The 20,933-nt window shown below is 34.8% G+C and overlaps 1 protein-coding gene and 1 non-coding gene across 4 annotated transcripts in view; one reads left to right on the forward strand and one right to left on the reverse strand.

Annotated features, from left to right (window-relative positions):
* The window catches only part of Disp1 (dispatched RND transporter family member 1), a 196,107-nt gene that overhangs the window by 127,020 nt on the left and 48,154 nt on the right, over positions 1-20,933 (reverse strand). The gene's annotated exons all lie outside the window — the stretch shown is intronic.
* Positions 7,030-7,136, forward strand: LOC124962519 (U6 spliceosomal RNA). The gene has a single exon (XR_007104526.1). It is a non-coding gene; the product is annotated as a U6 spliceosomal RNA (small nuclear RNA).

The following is a 20,933-nucleotide window of genomic DNA, read 5'->3' on the forward strand; positions in this document are numbered from 1 at the left end:
ACAGTTTGTCTAAAAATCTCATGTTATTAAATGCTCAGCTTAGTTCCAATTATTATATATCTTGAAAATAATAAATTTTCTTTAAAAAATGTAGTAAATGATGAATGGCCAGAAAGTAATTTGGGCTCTACTTCTACTTTAGCCATTCAGACTCTAGATTAAGGTTCCTCATCTGTAAAATGAAGAAGTCCAAAGCTTCAAAGATTCATGAATTCATTTCAGATCTTTACTGAGTATCTACAATGTGCCAGGCAGACCCTGTGCTTGGTACTAGGAATAAAACTAGTCTTCTCCTGTGAGGATGTGTAATTCCATGGTTCTGTACCTCAGACTGTTTTCTAATTCACACTGGCCCTCACCATAACTGGACTAAATTTAGTTAAATTTTACTATGTGTTTTTTAAGAGATTCATATATAATTTTTTGCATATTTCATTCTTTTTTTTTCTTCAGTACTAGGAATTAAACCCAAGTATTGCTCTACTACTGAGCTATATCCCCAACTTTATATATATATATATATATATATATATATATATATATATATATGTTTTCTTTTATTTCCCCAGCTTTTTTATTTCTTATTTTTTAATTTTTTATTCTAAGACAAGGTCTTGCTAAATTGTCCAGGCTGGCCTAAAACTTGAGATCCTCCTGTCCCAGGCTCCTGAGAAGCTGGGATTACAAGTGTATGCCACAATGATCAGCTCTGCTACATTCTTAAAGACTGAAAAGAACATCAGTTTTCACTTCAACTGGCAAAGAAGCTTGTCAAACTTCAAACTAACAGGAAAGGCAATGAATTATTTAATATACATAACTACCTTTAGTTCATAAGTGATATTTAAACATATCTACATTTTAATTTGCTAATGTTCATCTTAAAAGCATGTAAAGAGGAATGAGATGTAAAACTATCTCAAGGATATCAAATCAAGTACTGTTCATGTTTCTGAGGTGCAATTCTCCTGTAAAAGAAAGGAATGAAAATAAAGGAAGCTCAGAAAAGGATGAGGGTGAAGATAAAGGAAATGAAGCAGGGGAAATGGCACTCCCTCCACACAAAAGGGCAACTGGAGGAAGAGTGCCTCAGTGTTCTCTGCTTGCCCCTCCTTACATTGACCTTTTTTTTTTTTTTTTTAAATAAGGGAAAAGGGTAAGCAGGGAGAACCAGACATCATCTATAGAGGTCAACACTGAACCTCAATGACCTGGAGTCTCTGGAGTTTCCCATCCCCTAGTAATTTTTACCTCATGTGTGTCATGTTCTTGGGGTGCCGGTACTCCTCTAAGAAATTACTGCATTGTCATAAAACCCAGCAGGGGCACCTAACTGAATATTCAAAGAGAAACAAAATCATAACTGCCTAAAAGCACAGAGACATTTTTGGCAATATGCCAAATAACATCACCCTCTCCTGTGTGTGTGTGTGTGTGTGTGTGTGTGTGTGTGTGTGTAAAATCAGGAATACTGGGCTGATGCTGGAATTAATTCTATTTGTAGAGATAAACCAAAATAGGAAGCAGGGAATTCATGATATGACAACAGTATCTGGTCCTACAAAAACATATTTTTAAGCAATATTGTTTGAATTTTAGCTTTACATATAGAGCTCTGTTCTCAAATTTAATCTAGGAAAAGAAGACTATGTATATGAACTGCCATTTTACTTTCTTTCTAAACCAGAAAGGATTTTAAGAAAAGTGATTTACATGTTTTGATTTTTCTATCCACTTTTTAAAAACCCACTCCCTCTTGTAAGTATGGAGATGAAAACAAAATAAGTATCTCCATACACAGTTAAAGAAGCTATGCTGGAGAAAAACTTATTCAAAACAAAAAATAATCAATTTTGTGGAAAAACCTTAATGAATATAAAGTCAACTTCCTTTGCTATTTTTCTGTAGTTTTCAAGAAATTATCCATTATGAATTCTGTGTAAGACGTTATAATGCATATGCTACATTTAACATACTTAGGTAACTAGAAAAAGCAAAAATAGAAAAGCATAGAGTCATTTAAAGCAAGTTTCTGGGAATAAAATAATAGTTTGTGAGCACAGAGTGTTAGTTTTAATTACATCAGAGAGAAAAAAGGACATTTGCTGAGGTTTAAGGAAAACTCCACTCTAAGAGGTACTGTCATTAATGGCTATCCTAAATTGTAAATCTGTAACCTTTGAGGGCATAGGTGAATGAAACCCTACTGTTTTCCCCTAGATTACTCACAGAGTTAATAATGTAATTTAGGAATGAGTCTTAAGGTTATCAGAATTTTCTGGTCATTGGTTTATAAGTTACCTTCAAGCATTCTTATTTATAGCACCTTAATAACAAGCAGCAGTGAAGTGGAAATTCTTTTTGTCTGGCAGCAGGAAGCATAGGAAGAGAATTCAGATGAAGAACATATTTCACATCACTAGAGCTGACAAATGTGAAAAATGTACCAGACAAACCCTGCAAGCAACAATTTTTGTAATTAGAAATGCTGAAATCTTTTCAATAGTGCCGCCCATGTCCAAGATTTTTTAAGCAACAACAAAGGAACTATTTTCCTTCTAGAGCAATTTTACTTTTATTTATGACTTTCTCTTATTGGGAAAAGGCTAAATTGTTCATATTAATTGAATAATTTATAAGATTCATGCTTTAAATGGAAAAAGCAAGAGCATTTATACCTCATGTGATTCAAAGTGAAAATTAAGAAATTGGCAAGAAGAAAACTATTTGTTCAACCAAGTTTCATTCCATATCTACCTCATGCCAAGCAACAGTCATGCAGTGAGAATACATAACACCATAACTATTTATTCACTCACCCATTCGTTCAAACACTTAAAACACATATATTTATCATTTACTGCCAAAGCTTGGACAAGATACTAAGGATAAAAATTTAAAAATTAAAAAGAAATGCTACAGAGCCAAGTTTTCACCAGGGGATATGGCAGTTATAAAGATGGAGAGAAACTAGAACAAATACTGGAGTGCTGCATCAGAACTGAAATAATCAATATGAACCTTTAATTTAGATATAGAACTGTCATTTAGACAAAGATACAGATGCATACAGACATACATATGTTTCTTAGTTTGATCCCTGAAAAATCTGAGATCTGAGTGGGTCTACAACCAATAACATATTACTAGCAATGAGCATATCAAGGACTCAGATCTTGGGTTTGAAATACCATTCTCCATTAAAATGAACCAGGGCACTATGGAATAAAGTTGAGTCCAGGTTTGGGATCAAGAAGTACAAAAGAACCTACATCTTCTTGTTATACAAAAAAGGTTAAGATATTCTCAAAGAATGGTAAAAACACACCAGAAGGACAGAGGCAAATTGCAGGGACTCCCACTGGCTAAATATGGACTAATTTAAGCACCAAAATAATTAATGATATTAATGGAATATAACTCATTGAATACAATATGAATCCATGAGTTCAAACCAACAAATAAAAAAATTAAAAAGAAAGGGAATATTTCCCTCCTATCAGAATGCCAACTAAATAAATACAAAAGGATGGAATGATGACTACCAAAACCTATGGATGAAAGTTTGATGAGGAACAAGATATTTACAGTTCCAAGCTCTCTAAAAATTACACATTAATTACAAAGAAATAAAAAGTAACTTCACAGTGGGGAAACCTGGTGGATAACCAACAGGTAAGTCACTAATACTTATACAAACTGATATCATGTGCCTAATGCTAGGAAGTACTGAGAAGGGCACGCACAGCGCTCCTTCTGTGGCTTTCCTGCCCTCGCTGCAAAATCTCAAACAAATTAAGAGGGCACAGTATACAAACTCAAATGGCGGGATATTCTTCAAAATAACTGACCTAAGTTCTTTAAAAAATGTTAAAGTCAAAAAGAACAAGACTAAAGAAAGAACTCTTCCAGATTAAGGAAGTAAAGTACAAGGTCAACAATTTATTCTCAAATGACTCAGAAAAGCATACATATATAAAGTTTGGTAAATCTGCATAAACAGTATATGAAATTTGTTTGCACTAATCTTGTCACTCTTAAGTTTGAAATAATTTCAAAATAAAAAGATACAATCAAAGCCACGATATGTTGTTAATTCATTCATGTGTATAGTCATTCAGTCAATAGTTAAAATTTGACTATATGCCAGATGATGAACAATAACATGAGTAGAACAAAGAACTTGTTATAGTATAGATAGGAGGTGTCCCCCAAAAGCTCACGTGTGACACAATGCAAGCATTTTCAAAGGCAAAATTATTAGATTATGATAGATGTAACCTAATCAGTGGATTAATTCATCAATTCAGATTAACTGGGCAGTAACTGTAGGCAAGGAGGATTGGCTAGAAGTAGTAGGTCACTGGGAGAGTGTCTTTGGGTTTATATTGTCTACCTAGTGAACAGAGGTCTTTGTCTCCCCATCCTGCACCCCGCTTCCTGGATGCCATGTTCTGAGTTGCCTTCTTCCTCCAAGTCCTACCATGATGTTCTGCCTCACTTCAGGCCGAGAGTTATGGAGTCAGCTGACCATGGACTAAACTTCTGAAACCATGAGCCAAAATAAACATTTCCTCCTCTAATTTTTCCTAATTGTAAGTCTCAGCAACACAAAGCTGCCTAAAACAGACCCCTACCTTTGAGAACATCCCAGTTTTGAAAGGGTTGCTCATCCTTTCAGAAAACACCAAGTTGCAAAAACTATCTTATCACTCTTCTCTTTTAATACAGCTCAACTATTTCATGAGGAAATGTATTGTGAAGAACATAAACATTTTTCCCACTGTACTGGAAGGTTATAATAAATATTCTTTAAAACAAATATTTCTATCTCCTTAGAAATAAAATTTTTACTTTTAAACTGTGAGTTTTAACATGATCTATAGTGTTATAATATTACTAGAGAATTCACAGGGAAACATGTTACTTGCTTTATTAACACCAAATAACTTTTAATGTAAAATTAATACTTATTTGGTGATTGGAAAGAACAGCAAGATGATTATAAGTAATAGTCATTTGTAAAGTAGAGAGTCTTCAGGTATTAACTGGAAGCAAGAGTGACGGTACTTGGGAAAGAGCTAGGTGCAGACATAGACTACAAGGATGCAACTGATGAGATACACTAAAGAGTAATTTACACTTGTTGAATCCTTATGAACAGGAAAAATTCTTACTTTATAATCATATTGGATTTTTGAAAGGCTAGCAATGGCAGTGGCATCACTCAAAACTAAGGTATAAATAATACAGTGAAGATATTTACAGGACACTAAGTGTGAAGCACTTTATCTGGTTTATTTCATTTAATCTGCACAACAATCCCCAATACATAGAAACAATTCCCATTCCCATTATACAGATGAGGAAATGGATTCACAAAAGAGGTTGAGTAACATGGCTAGTAAGTGGTAGAGATGGGATTGAAATCCAGGTTTGTCTAACTAAAAACCCCACTCTTAAACACTACATAATTTCCTTCTCAAGAGAAATAAAGATAATATCAATCAAATATTTGAGAAACTACTATATGCATAAACTGGGATGGCCACTAAAGAAATTGTGCACAAACCAAGAATTCTTAACTGACGAAACTTAAGGGTCTAGAATATAAAGCAAACTACAACAACACTGAAGCCTTCATTATAGTGAAATGTGTTTTCCATATTTGCAGGTTACAAAAAAGTAACCACCACTAACTTAAGAATTTCATAGAAAAAGAACACCCAAGTCAAAATGTAAAGTCACCACAAAATAAGACTAGAGAAAAAAAGAGGCAGGATATTCCTAGACACTTGACTATGATTTGATTCACTGTATGAATAAAGAACACATCAATTCAGAAGACAGTTAAGTTGGCAATGTAAGCAGAGAGAAAGGAGAAGACCTGTCCTGAGAGAGGGTTCCCTGGCCTACAGATAGTCATATTCTAGTGTCAAGTATGGCTTAATATAGAGAAGGAGGTTGTCTGGTGCCATCAAATATCTGAAATTTTTATTTTTATCAAAATAATTCATCTATGTAGTTTAAAAGTAGTTCTATAAGACAAATCAAGGGCGGGAGTGGTCCCCTGCCCCTTCATTTTCCAGCAATTACATTCAATTATTTCAGCTATTTCTAGATAACATGTTCATAACTGCTTTTTAAAAATTTAGTAGTTCAGACTTCATATACTGACATTTTGCTGAAGGTACTCTGGATTTAGCTTGCTTATAGCATTCCCCTTCCCCCCCTTTCTCAATATAGTCACATCACAATTGTCAGTTAAATCAATGTCTAGTGTTTTCCATTATTATGACTATCTAAATATCATTCCCAACTGAATCACTTTTAAGAATTATTGAATTACCATCCTTAAAAAAAGTTTTCTTGTAATTAGATGTCTCTTTTTTTAAATTTGCTTAGTTATCTGTGTCTCTACAAGATATGAGAATAATTTCAGTCAAAATATCAGAGAATCTCTATGTACACATACTGTGATAGACACTGAATAATGAATAGGACCAACAACATGCTCCCCAACTTCACAAAATTTAAGAGTCTAAATTACGTAAGTGACTGGAAGAACACTGATTCATCCTAAACTCTCCTTGGAACATCCTCTACTAAAGTCAAACAACAGACAGCCTGGTTGTACTCTAATTATATTTTTTTCCTCCTATCTCTACTTTGTTCTCCATCTACTTGCCTTTGTTAATCTGTTCGGAAGACAGTCTCAATTTTATCTCCCAAACCTTCTACCAAACTGATAACCTTTTAAATACCAAGACTTTTTATTCTTGGAATAATCCCATTTATGTATACAATATCTCCTCTTATCTCTGAGGATTTTAATTACAGTTTTTGAAACATCTTTTGCTTCTACATTGTTTCTGTTCCTTTCACATTTTTTCCCTCCAATTTTGGTTTCTTTCCTATTACAGTCTTTCCTCGAAACTGTCTGTTCAACTTAAGAGTAGGACAATAAAATGATGATAACTGCATATAGATAGGTAGAACTAACAAATTTTTTTTTAAAAAATAGATGGGGTGCTCGCTTCGGCAGCACATACACTAAAATTGGAACAATACAGAGAAGATTAGCATGGCCCCTGCGCAAGGATGACATACAAATTCGTGAAGCGTTCCATATTTTTAGGACGAATGATATCGCTAATAAGTGGATGATGACACATAATGGGGGGAGGGAGGGGTTAGTGTTAGGGTTAAAGTTAGGGTTAGGGAGGGGGGCAAGAATGGAGGAAGGAAGGACTGTATAGAGGGAAAAGAGGGGTGGGAGGGGTGGGAGGGGTGGGGGGGAAGGGAAAAAAAATAACAGAATGAATCAAACATTACCCTATGTAAATTTATGATTACACAAATGGTATGCCTTTACACCATGTACAAACAGAGAAACAACATGTATCCCATTTGTTTACAATAAAAAAATAAATAAATTTAAAAAAAATAGATGGGTATAACTTCCTAACTAGTAAGTTCCATCATAGGCTAAGACTGCAAACCACCTTTTCCATTTGGGGATCCCAAAGTTATTGCACATAAATCTTCTTCCTTTAGCTACTCTGTTTCCCAGAGAGAGATCCTCTGTTCTCTTATATGTCTGATGGAGGGTGAAGTAGTAATAAGCCTGGCAGCCTTCTGTGTGCTAGCCATATGAAAAGGGTAGAGAACACTGCAAGTCAGTATGCAAATTCCAATTTGTTCCAATTAAAATCTAGGTCAGATTAAGTTACCCCAACTAAAATCTCAGTAAAAGTCCTTACAAATGGCCAGAAAGGCCTCCACCAACCATTTGTGCCCCTTCATTATCTCTGACATCATTTCACCCCTCCAACCACAAAAGCCTTCTTCCTTTTCAGGACCTTCACACCAGTCATTCCTCTGTCTGAGACACCCTCACCTCTATCTCTGTAATTTACTCCCTATTTTCCAAGTTACTGCTCAAATTGTATATAACTTTACTACGTTCATATATGAATACACCACCAGTGAAAGTCCACATCATGTACAACCACAAGAATGGAATCCTAATTAGAGTAAGTTACACTCCATGTATGTATAATATGTAAAAAATATTCTCCACTGTCATGTCTATCTAAAAAGAACAAATGTAAAAAATTAAAATTAAAAAATTAGTCTACTCTGCCAACTCATTTCAAACTGACTTTCCCCTCAGCATGATCAACCTCCCTTATCCTATTCTACTTTTTCCCTGTTTGTCAACTTCTAACATTAATACATAATGTACTTTGTCTACTGTTTGTTGTCTATCTTCCATAATAATGGAGCTTTTTTGGTATGTTTTCATCATTAATGTACACTCAAAGCCTATAAGGACATAACAGGCATTCACTGGTCCTTAACTGTACCCCAACAATTCTGGAAAATGAACCTCTAGTTTTCTGCTACAGTAGGGCAGTCACTGACATCATGGAGTAGGAATAAGAATCCAGACATTTTACCCTCCATTAGTTCTTATGTCTACCAGCATGTCCACCTGAAGAGATATCAGGTACCCCAATTTCTGAGGGCTCCAGGGTTTTACTCCTCCATGTCCTCATTTGTTTTTTACCCTGTAAACATCAACTTCTCATCTTCCAAAATTTTGTTCAGTTTTCTTCTACTGTTCTCACCTCCTCATTCTATTTCAGTAATTGTAGAGGAATTTCAAAGAGAAGCAGGAAAGGGAGTCTGCGGTCAATCTACCATACTTATCTACACTGTTAAATATTAGAACCCTGTAACTACCTCCCTTTTTTGTACTTCCTTAACTCCAAGAAACATACTGATGATTACTGTGGTATACTGTTAAATAGTCTAGCTAGAAGACTCAGCCCGTATTTGTTCCTTTTAGCAGGTAGTATCTATATATACATCAGTCTATGACCTTGGTAGATCCAATATCCCAGAAAGAGAGCAACTCTTTGTTGACACACCATCAGGTTGAAAGTGACAGTAAGTTAATGTTCTCTTAGAAGTCTCACTAGTCAGAAAACCTTTTGTTTTTTTATTCATCCATCCATTGTGCTAAGCATTTTCATACCCTGAATGTCAACAGAATAGAACTGAAATTAGCAAAACTGGTGGAGAACTAAAAAAGAACTAGAAGATCAGTATAAATAAGTAGCCAAGCTGGCAAGCAGGTAACTTATAGTACATAATCTACCACTTGCTGAAAGGAAGTGAAAGGAACTTAATGTGTATCATGCTATTTCTCACACCAATTCTACAATCTATTATCCCATTTTATAAACTAAAAACTGAGAGTCAGATTTTATATCACTGACCTAAGGTCACAGAGCTAGTTGAGATATGAAGGGAGAACCACCTAATTTCAAATTCCATAATCTTTATTCTGTCATTATAATCATGCTGACTTTAAGTATCAATTAACAATTTAAAATGTAAATGAATCCATTATGGTCTAATTTAAACAGAATAATAAGTGATAACATTTTCAATATATCTTAAAGTACTATTATTAACCATAAGAATTATAACACAAAAACATATTGTTCATTTAACATTCTGTCCCAAAATGGCAAATGACATCAATAGATATTTTGTGATAGGGAACAGCTGCTTCTCAGGACGTCAATTCCTAAAACTTAGATGCAAATTTCTAATACTTTCTTATTTTCCCTCTACTATGTGCCTGTCCCCCACTGTACTATGTCTAGCATCAATTTCTTATCTATACAAGCCCTACAACAAAGGCTAATAGTGTCAGTGTGGAAAAGACCCACTATCTCTAGTTGCTGGAATCTCAGGCACATTATCACTGACTTCTCATGGGAAAAGGGCAAGAATGCCTTTTTAAGTTCAGAAGAAGAAAATTAAAAACAGTAACCAGCCATACCTGGATTAGCAATGAATGACAGCAACACAGCCTGAAACTATTAGTTTCATCTGGGTCAGAAGGAATCTCAACAAAGGAATTTTTGGCTGTAGCTCTATTTGCTAACAATTCTGAAAATTAAACACGCATCCACTAAAAGTGGAATGTGCCTATGCAGATCATAGTAACGTGTACGCCCTTGAAGTCAAAGGTGTATATGATTCTAATAAAGGACTACATGTCAAAATAAAGTTTTCAATTTTTCCATCTGAACTTGATAGAAAATAAATGACAGTGATGGGACTCAAAATATTCACACCCTGGAGCTGCCAAAGTAAATAATTTAGTATCTTCTTGAACAGAAAACTTTTTTCCTCCAGGACATAATTTTCAAAATATTAAATGTTCTGTTAGTTTAGTTTAGCTCTCCTCTTGCAAGCAGCTGCAATCCTTTTTTTTGAAACTGGAGAATGATGGTCTTGCCTCTCCTATAATTGGAGAAAAATTCCAGTTGCATTAGGTAGGAAGCATTTAAATCATATATCTTTATAGCTTGCTTATAAATTATGGTACTCTTAATATTATGTGAAAGCTGAATTAATCAAAAATCTTCAAATGTTAGGGAGAAAAATATGTTCAAGAGAAGAATCATTTCAGGCTACAAAATTAAGCTAGTCTTTCTTCACTTTTTGTTTCATTAAGTATGGAAGGCACTTAGCAACCAAATAAAATTAGTTGTAAAAATTAGAATGCCCTGATATAACAAAGTTCCTTGGCTTAAGAAGTATAATGACATGGGTCTAATCTGCTGGTCCATAATAATGATTTCCATGTGCTAACCCTGCAAAGGTGAACGTTTATTACTGGCTAAAATGTTGCTTTCTAAATGATTCAGTTTGTTTATTACTTCCTCATATACTCTTCCTAATGAAGAAAAAGATTTAAGAACAGTATTCTGAGGATTTTCTAACATTTATTAATTGTTTAAATCTATCATTTCTAATATATCTTAACTCCCAAAGCCTGGAACTCAAATGCCATATATCTTCTCCCTACTTTCCTTACTAAAAAAGGGTTGTGTGAAGACAGGGGCAGAGGGAAAATGGTAGAAGGAAGAAAGAAAAGAAGAGAGGTGAAAAGAACTTGGTATAATTTCTTGTCCCATATAATGGAACCCTCAGGAATTAGTACAAAAACACTAGCTCCGAAAGGTTCTACAACAAAGAAGCAAAAATCAGGTTATTATTTCTCTGTTTTGCTTTGCATCTAGCAGGAGCTCTCTAGTTAAAGGGGCAGGCTGCCGAACCCTTCCTTTATGGCAAACCTACTCCCTCTCCTCCAAAGAGTCCCTAAGTTCTCTAGATAAGAATGAAAATGATTCAGTATGAATTGTTCCACTTCCCCCTGGGTTCTAGAGAAGCTGCTTTCCTATTCCCCAGAATCTTGCTCATCTCAAGCAGCTGGGTACACCCATTAGCCTGACCACTCAATCTTTAAAGCATGGTATTTGGGGCAGGCATCATATCAGCTGTTTACAATGAAAAGAAAAAAAGAAAAAAGAAAAACTGTGAATCAAAAAGTTTAGACCCAACTATAGAATCCTCCAATAGCCAACTGAAAGGAAGGTCTGAAGCTTTCCAGTTGATATTTAAAAGAAAAGGGTCAGACTAGTTCATAGCATCCAAACTGTTTTTCTTAGAGCCCAGACTTCAGAGTTATCTTCAGGGGACTTTGGAGTTCTAATTCTATTACTCAGTTTTATTAAAGGATCTATAAGTGAGGAAAACAGAATTATAAAAAATAGAACTCTTTCAGTTTTAGTCACCTTTATAGGCTGTAGCCAACCTCTCTTGCACACACTGCTATATGTTTTCAATTCCACAGCAAATTTTATTTTTCAAGGTATGAAAACTTTTGGGTTCCAAGAGCTGCTTCTTTTCTGAACAGCCAAAAATCATAGCCTACCACCAACTTCACTATTAAAATAGGTTAAGAGAGACTAAATGAAGGGCTCTATTTTGTCTATGCAATTACTACTTGTGGATGGCATTCTAAAGCAAAACTTACTCTCTGGCCAGACCCTACTCACTCCATTACATTTATTATCATTTGTATAGCAATGCATGTAGTATATATACATTGATATATCTCTTTTCCCAAAGCAATGACCTTTGTTGCTGTATTTATATTTACACCCACAGCCCAGCATGTGCTAGGCACTCAGTGCATTTTTGCTAAATATGCTATTGTATCATCGGTGCTCTTCACACTGACTCAGTTGATCAGTCATGCGGCTTGTAGTTGTTCATCTGATTACTACCTAGCAGAGTCAGAGCCCTTGAAAATGCAGATTTTATTTATCAGAAGTATCAGTGCAGCTGGGGATATAGCTCAGTTGGTAGGCACAAGGTCCTGGGTTCAAACCCCAGCACCACAAAAAAAAAAAAAAAAAAGAGAAGTATCAATGCAGAGATGAATTTCATAGCAATGCTATTTTCAAAAGAATCGTTTCCCTTTCTTGTCTTTTAGCCATGATAAGATGTCCGAAGAATGCCTTACTTGATTATCTCCTTTTCCAAGAGGAATGCTAAATTTTTCAGGCTGTCAGGATGGTTCATGTGGATGATGATTTTAGTCAAGGAAACAACTGGCTCTTTGGCCAACTAGAAAGTCTACATGAATGTTTTGTTACAGTTGACATGCCTGCCTTCAAAGACCTAAAAGAAACCCAAAATGCTGTCAACGTGGATTTTTTTCTAGTGAATTTATAACTAATTCCAAAGCACTCTTTTTTCAATGGATAATTAGCTTCTAAAATATTAAATGCACTGGGTCCAAGTTGGCTAAGCATTTCACACAGGAATGGAAAAAGGAAAAACAAAATTAAAATGAGAAATATTTACCTTGCTTTAAAATGAGCTGGCCTGAATATTTGAAACTGAGAAAAATAACTTTTTTAGGAAATGCATAATGTTGTATCTCTGAAAATGAAAATCAAAACAAAAAGAAAACAAAGCTACTGCATGCAAACAGTAAAGCACACACAGTGATGCCACAAGTAATTAATTTTGTGGGGTAAGGTGGAGTAAGTTCCTTTATAATACAATGGTGCACATCTTATGTATACTCCAAGTAAAGACAGTAATGATGAGCAAATTTTCAAGGATAAAGAGGTTCTGTAATATCAAGGAGGCAAATGACAGGCCCAACAAATCACCTGGGAGGGAAGGGTAGTTACATCCTATAGAGCAGTAATGGTTCTTAGCCATGCATGAGCAAAGAATGTCTAATTATGCTGAACTTTATTACCAGCATTTATTAAATGTTTCTCATGTTAAAGCATTTGTCATGAATTAACTCAAATCTCACAGAAACTCAATAGGGCTTGTCTTATATGTGTTATAGCAGAAGAAACTGAGATGGGGGCATGTTAGGTGTTAGTATACTGCTCAACAGCTCAGTACATGACAGAAAGCATTCAAACAAAGCTGGCCTCTCACACTTTATTAGCAAAGCCCACTATACCATCTTCCTTTCTGACACTCTTAAAGGCATCTCTAGACCTCATGCTTCTATTTCCACTGAAGGCAGTTTTCTTTTTTCGTTTTTATTTGTTCTTTTTAGTTATAGAAGGCAGTAGAGTGTATTTTGACATATCATACATACATGGAGTATAACTTCCCACTCTTGTGGTTGTACATGATGTGGTGTTACACTGATGGTGTATTCATATATGAACACAGGAAAGTTAAGTCACATTTGTTCCACTGTCTTTTCCATTCAAATCCCACCTCCCATCCCCACTGTCCAATCTGGTGAACCTCCACTCCTCCCTCCTCCACCCCTCTGCCTATTGTGAATCAGCATCTGCATATTAGAGGGGACATTGGCCTTTGGTTTTGGGGGATTGGCTTATTTCACTTAGCATGATAGTCTCCAGTTCCATCCATTTACCAGTAAATGTCATCATTTCATTCTTCTTTAGGGCTGAGTAATATTCCATTGTGTGCATATATACCACATTTTCTTTATCTATTCATCTGTTGAAAAGCACGTAGGTTGGTTCCATATCTTAGCTACTGTGAATTGTACGTCTATGAACACTGATGTGGCTGTGTCACTATAGTATGCTTATTTTAAGTCATCTGGGTATATGCCAGAGAGTGAGATAACCAGGTCAAATGGTGGTTCCGTTCCAAGTTTTCTGACAAATCTCCATACTGCTTTCTACAATGGTTACACCGATTTGCAGTGCCACCAGCAATGTATGAGTGTACCTCCCCGCTTCATTTTTGCCAACATGTATTGTTACTTGTATTCTTGATAATTGCCATTATGATTGGAGAGAAATGGAATCTCAGTGTAATTTTAATATGCATTTCTCTAATTAATTGCCAGTGATGTTGAATATTTTTTCATATATTTGTTGACCATTCATATTTCTTCTTCTGTGAAGTGTTTGTTTGGTTCCTTTGCCCATTTATTGATTTTTTTTTTTTTTGGTGTTAAGTTTTTTGCGTTCTTTATATATCCTAGAGATTAATGCTCTGAAGTACAGATCGCAAAGATTTTCTCCCATCTCCCATTTTGTAGGCTCTCCCTTCATGTTCTTCACTGTTTACTTTGCTGTAAAGAAGCTTTTTAGTTTGATACAATCCAATTTATTGATTACAGATTTTACTTCTTACAATTTAGGAGTCCTGAAGGCAATTTTCTAATAATGGAAGTGACACTGAATATATTGTCTTTCTTAATATATACTGTTCCATCATCTAAATTATATTCTCAATTGAGATCTAATGTTATCATGATTTTCCTTCCAACTAAAATGGTACCTTTATTCAGAATTTTAATTTTTGAAAATTCCATAATTCCATAAATTCATAATTTCTTGTCAAAATTCTTCAAGTACATTAGGACATTATCAAAAGAATACACAGAAATATGGCCTGTAACAGTCCACTAATATTTAGGAATATTCACTTAAGTACTTTGAATTCCATAGTTTCCTGTCACAGTACATATCTGTCAGACTGGTCACCAGCTGTTTCACTTTATAGTTATTTTTAACAATACTGTTTTGTTAAAGCTGCCTTTCCAAATCATGGAGACATTTTTTTAGCTACATTGATCTTGAAAGGTTTATGTTGTACAGATTTGGTCTATTGCATCTCAGTATGGTTTTCATTTAAAGGGACTTTTTTGTATGAATACTAGATTAACAAGTAACTTCATTCTTCTCAGAGTTTCAGTAATTGGCATTTTTCACATGACTAATGGGAAAAAAAATAGAATGTGTGCTTCAAAGCTGAGGTACCCCTTGACAACATGCTTCTCTTTTATAAAGTAGATGGTTGAAATCATCTTGTCACAGGTGTGGAACAAATATGTAACAAGATGCTTGGATTAAAAATGCATTAATTTGATCTTATAAAATATAAATTTTAGTCACAGAGCTAGAAGACACATTTGAGAAAAATAGTATTAGAACAAAGTGCTGAAATTACCAGCATGTTGCACACAGAGTTAACAACTTTAAAAGCAGAAAACATATAAAAGAAACGATCCAAAAAGACAAATAAGCACTTTGAGATATAGTTCATAAGATCTTAGCATAAAAACACTATTTAAATATTTTCCTTATCCCATCCCTGTGTTTGACAATACCTCAGTGAATGTGTACAGTTAGATTCAAATATTTCCACATTAGTGGAAGACAACTAAGTATACTGGTATATATGTCAGTCCTTTGTATTTATTTGTCTCTGTTTCCCCAAGTGGACTATGAGCTGCTCAAGTTAGATAACATACCTAATTTTCTGCTCAATATCTGGCACACTGAAGTGCAAAAAAAATCTGTTAAATGAAATAAGGCATAATCTCTGCCTTCAAAGAGTTTATAACCTAGAACATCTGTATTTTTCAATAACTGAACTTTATCTAATCTTGGTTATATTTCAAACATAATAATCTGTGTATTAAAAGAATGTGAACTCTTGCCAGTACAAAAGCACAGAATAAATATTAAGAGCTTAAAAAAAAAGCACCGCTACTTCTTACTATACTTCTACATTTGTTTTGTTGTGTGTGTTGTCTTTGTAATTTACTCTTCTACTGTTCTAAAAGTTGATTCCTTTTACATTAAGATAATAAGAATAGCTACTGTGTTGACCACTTCATGCCACATGGCTGACAGTATGGCAATAATTTTTTATGAACTTTTCATTTAATGTTGTAACTATGAGGTAAATACTACACTGTTCCATTACCAGGTATGCAGTGGAAGAAACGGGTAGATGGAAGAGAACAGGCCAGAAGCGGAATGGTCTTTCAAATCAGTGAGGAAAAGATGAGTTAACCATATTTTTTTAGAGGGGGTCTTGCTATTTACTCAGGTTGGACTCTAACTCCTAGGCTCAAGTGACCCTCTCCCCTCAGCCTTCTGAGTGATGGAACTACAGGTATATATCATCACACACAATTTGAATTAGTCAGTATTAATACTGCAATAACTAGCTATGCATTTGCAAATACATAAATATAACTACATCATAATACCCTTCAAATAAACCTCAGGTGGACCAAAGATTAAAAAATAAAAAGCAGAGGAAGTACTAAAAGAAAATATTCTGATGGCCTTTACTTGTGACATGAAAGAAACTACAAAAAAGACTGCCAAACTCAATTATTCAAAAGTTTAAAACTCTATATGGCTACTTTGTTCTATGCTTTTCAACCAAGGAACTAATTCAGTCAAAAATCCATTAGGGAACTCTTTCTCCTTCTCTCTTCCCTTCATCCTTCTCCCTTTCCCTGAGCTGAACATGTCTTTAGGGAAGGTGTAATGTGTGTCCAATTATAAGAATTTGGTAAGTTGCAGCCAAGAGATCTGTTATACAAAAAGAACTGAGAAAAGAAAATATTATACATATTAATATTAATAACAATATTAAGCTTACAGTTTTCTCACTGTAAAAGGAATTACAAATATGGAAAGAGGAAAGTTTAGGGGAAAAACTATCATAATGGATTAGAACTGGAGATACAGGTGTGAATTTATGGTTATTGAAATAGATGGGTATAGAAATAAATATGGATAAATGTATAATATATACATCACTATATTTATATGTACACACATTTATATATGTGAATATGCAATTTCCAAGCTCTGTCCACTGATAAGACCTGAAAGGAATGTTTTGATAGCACTGTATATAATTATGCCTGGGACAATTTGGGCATCAAAATGAATAAGGACACTAAAATCTTATGTGGAAAGGAGGATATGTCTGCATATCTTGACAAAGACTGAAAGGAAAGAATATCCTTATTAGTGTTTATGCTGATGGAAATGGGAGGGAAATGTAATGGAAACCATTTTGGTATCATCATTTGGTGACCCTTTTATATAGCAGATATAGTAGTTTCACCACAAAAGTTTTTTTAATTTTTTATTTTGACAGACTGCATTTTGATTCACTGTACACAAATGGGGTACAACTTTTCATTTCTATGGTTGTACACGATGTAGATTCACACCAACAGTGTAATCATACATGTACACAGGGGAATGATGTCTGTCTCAGTCTATTGTGTGTCCTTCACCCACCCCCTCCAAACAAAATTTGAAGTAATAAAAACTATCATAATGGAGACTATACTACATAGAAAATTAGTAAGTTAAAGAAAAAATGTTTTTACTTAAAAGCTGGCTATGTCCCAACTTGTGTGCATGCAGACAAGGACTGAATGTCCTGCTATCAGTTTGAAAACAGAACTCTTCACCATAAATCTTTTCCTTGTCTTATACTCCTGTCCTGGTCATGGGCAATACTATTTCCTGGAACCATAACCCTAAATCTCATTTTTACTTCTATTATCATGCTCACTTTCCATCCAACACATTCTGTCTCTAAAATGCCATCGAATCTGTCCTCTTTCCTGCTCTCTCCATATGTATAGATTTGGTCCTAGCTCAGGTCATCAACTCACTCCATCCTTTCATTCTTTCACTGCAACCACCATACTGTTATGAAAGCCTTCTCCCTACACAAACAATTTTGGTGAACTTCTACTGACCACACACCACACACTAAAAAAAAAAAAAAAAAAATCCATACTCAAGCACTCAAAAAAATTAACTCACAAAGGATCCTAAGCAAAAACTAAAAAATATAAAATTTATAAAAGAAAATCTAGGAGGAAATCTTCAAGATCTATGGTTGGGTAAAGAATTTTTTAGCAAAGTACAAAAAACACAAACTACTATGTAAGAATAACTGATAAACTGGACTTTTTTTCAAACTTAAAATTTCTACTTGCAAAAATATCATCAAGAAAATTAAAAGGCAAACCACTGAGAATGTGTTCAAAATGCACTTATCCAATGAAAGACCCATCTCTAGAATAGTGTTACAAAAAAATCAATAAAAATACTACTCAATTTAAAAGTGGGCAAAAGATTTGAATAGACGCTTCACAAAAGCTACATGAATAGAAATTGAGCACATGAAACAATGAAAATTCCAACCAAATGAGATACCACTACAATTCCACCAAAATATGGTATCAAGTGTTGAGGAGGAGGTAGAACAACTGGAATATTCATATAGTACTGGTAGGAATGTGAAAGCCTACCATGACTTTGAAAATCCACTCTCAAATATCAACACAAGAGATAAGAAAATATATTTCCATGCAAAGATTGGTACACAAATATTCATAGATGCTTTATTCATAAAAGCCAAAAAACCAGAAAACTACCCAGATGTTTATCAATGGATGAATAGATAAATACACCGTGGAATATCCACACAAAGGAATACTATTCAGTAATAAGATATATATAAAGGATGGATCTCAGAAACATGCTAAGCAAAGAAGCCAGACACAATAATACTGCATGATGTCATTTGTATTCAAACGAATTGATAATGACAGAAGGAGATCAGTTGTGGCCTAAAGCTGATATAGACTGAAGCTCAAGGGCACAAGGGGAACTTTAGGGGGATGAAATGTTCTACATCTTAACTGGTATGGTGGTCATATGGCTATATAGATTTGTCAAAATGCCTAAAACTGTACACTTAAAATGAATGTATTTTATTATATATAAATTAAACCTTAATAAAGTTAAGATAAACAGAAACTAAAATTGAGAGGTGTGGCGAGTGAGACCCGGGGCCCAGGGTTACGCCACATGCATCCAAAGATGGCGACTGGCAGAGAGCCAAATGGCGTGCTGAATGCGCCTTGAGAAAAACAGGAAGTGTTTACCATTGGCTGTATGATAATTAGTTCAGCCACCTCGCATGGACAGATCTATCTTACATGTATGCTTGAGCTCATGATCGCTTGACCTTTAATAGGATTGGATGGACATATCTGGTTACAATTGCATATGCATGAGACCGCTTATATATTGAGGGTGTTATTCAAATAAAATGGAAGCTGCTTCATGAACTTCTGAAGAGTACGTGTCGTTTGTCCTGCTGGTCGGCCGCAAGCGACAGAGAGGCACAAAAATGCTTATTGAACACTAATTACCAAGATCACACAATGTTTGTGACATTCTCACCATATTGTTCATACTTAAGGTATTTGGTCTTCTGCAAAATTTTGTTCAGCAGTACAAAGTTTAGAAGCATATAATTAGTTCTCCCTTTTAAGAGACATCATGCTTCAATACCTTTCAAAAATTTTTTAAATTTTAAAAATTTGTATATAAGGATTTTCACTGCAGTACTGTTTACAAAATCCAACAATAAGAAATAATTTAAAGGTTCATTAAAAGGGACTAAGTAAATAAATTACTGTCCATACATACAATGGAATGCAAAGCAGTTCTGTATATACTGATTTAGAAACATCTACACTACAGTCTTCACAGCAGCCAGAGTAACTTTTAAAACACTGAAGCAGGTATCACTTGCTTGATAAAACAAACAAGCAAATAAGCAACGCTTCATCACACTAAAAGAAAAACTGAAAATGTGCCCAGGCCCTACAAGGCCTAACACCTGCCCATCTGTTTCTTCACCCTCTATCCCTCTATGCTTCAACTATACTGGCCGCCTTCTTTAGGTTTCTAGAACTTCTTTCCTCAGAACTTGACTTGGTTGGGCCCTTCTTGTCATTCAGGTCAATTCCTCAGAGGCCTGAACACCCAGTTCAAAAGAATAGTCAGTCATTTTTTCCACATAATCCTACCTTAATTCATCTCATTCCCATTTCCATTTTCTCTCTCCCTCTCTCTCTCTCTCCCCACTTTCTGACCCTACCTCATGTCTACCTCTACTTCAATTTGAACTCCATGAGAGCAGAAACCTTTTCTGTTTTGTTTACTGCTATATTTCGGAGCCCTACACAGACTAGATACTCAGTAAATCTCTCTAATGAATGATCTCCAGGACATGTTGTTCAAAAGCAAAAAGAGACACATACATATAACACTGTTTTAGTGCACTAAATATATGGACATATAATTCATCTGCATAAGATCTCTAGAAGAATAGTTAAATATACTGGTATCAACAATTGCTTCCAGGTACAGGAGTTGGGTGGGTAAAGGGAAATCACGGAGGTACTAATACCTTAATACCTTGTGAATTTTGTATCACATGCATGTGGTATCTATTTTTAAAAGAAACCTAATAAACAAGCTATTATATGTAAAAAGACATTAGAAAATGAACTTCAGCAAAGCAAAAGAAAATGAACTAAGAGAGCATATCTGCTTATAACTTTACAGATTTTCAACTTTATTATACCTTTGAATAAGAAGTTTAAGAAATTGACACTTGATCCTTGCTATGGTTGGAATATGTCTCCCAAAGTTCATGTGTTGGAAATGTAATCTAAATATAACAGTTTTGGGAGGTGGAGGCCTAGTAAGAGATGATTAGGTCATGAAGAGCTTAATATTATCATGGGAATGGATCAGTTACCATGCGAGGGAACGAGTTATAAAAGCGAGTTCTGTCTTCTCTTGTCCTGCCTTCTGCCACGTGATGACACAGCACAAAGGCCCTCATCAGATGCAACTTCTAAATCTTAGCCTCCAGAACTATAAGCAAAATAAATCCCTATTCTT

This window comes from Sciurus carolinensis, chromosome 12 (genome assembly GCF_902686445.1).
Source record: "Sciurus carolinensis chromosome 12, mSciCar1.2, whole genome shotgun sequence".
NCBI lineage: Eukaryota > Metazoa > Chordata > Mammalia > Rodentia > Sciuridae > Sciurus > Sciurus carolinensis.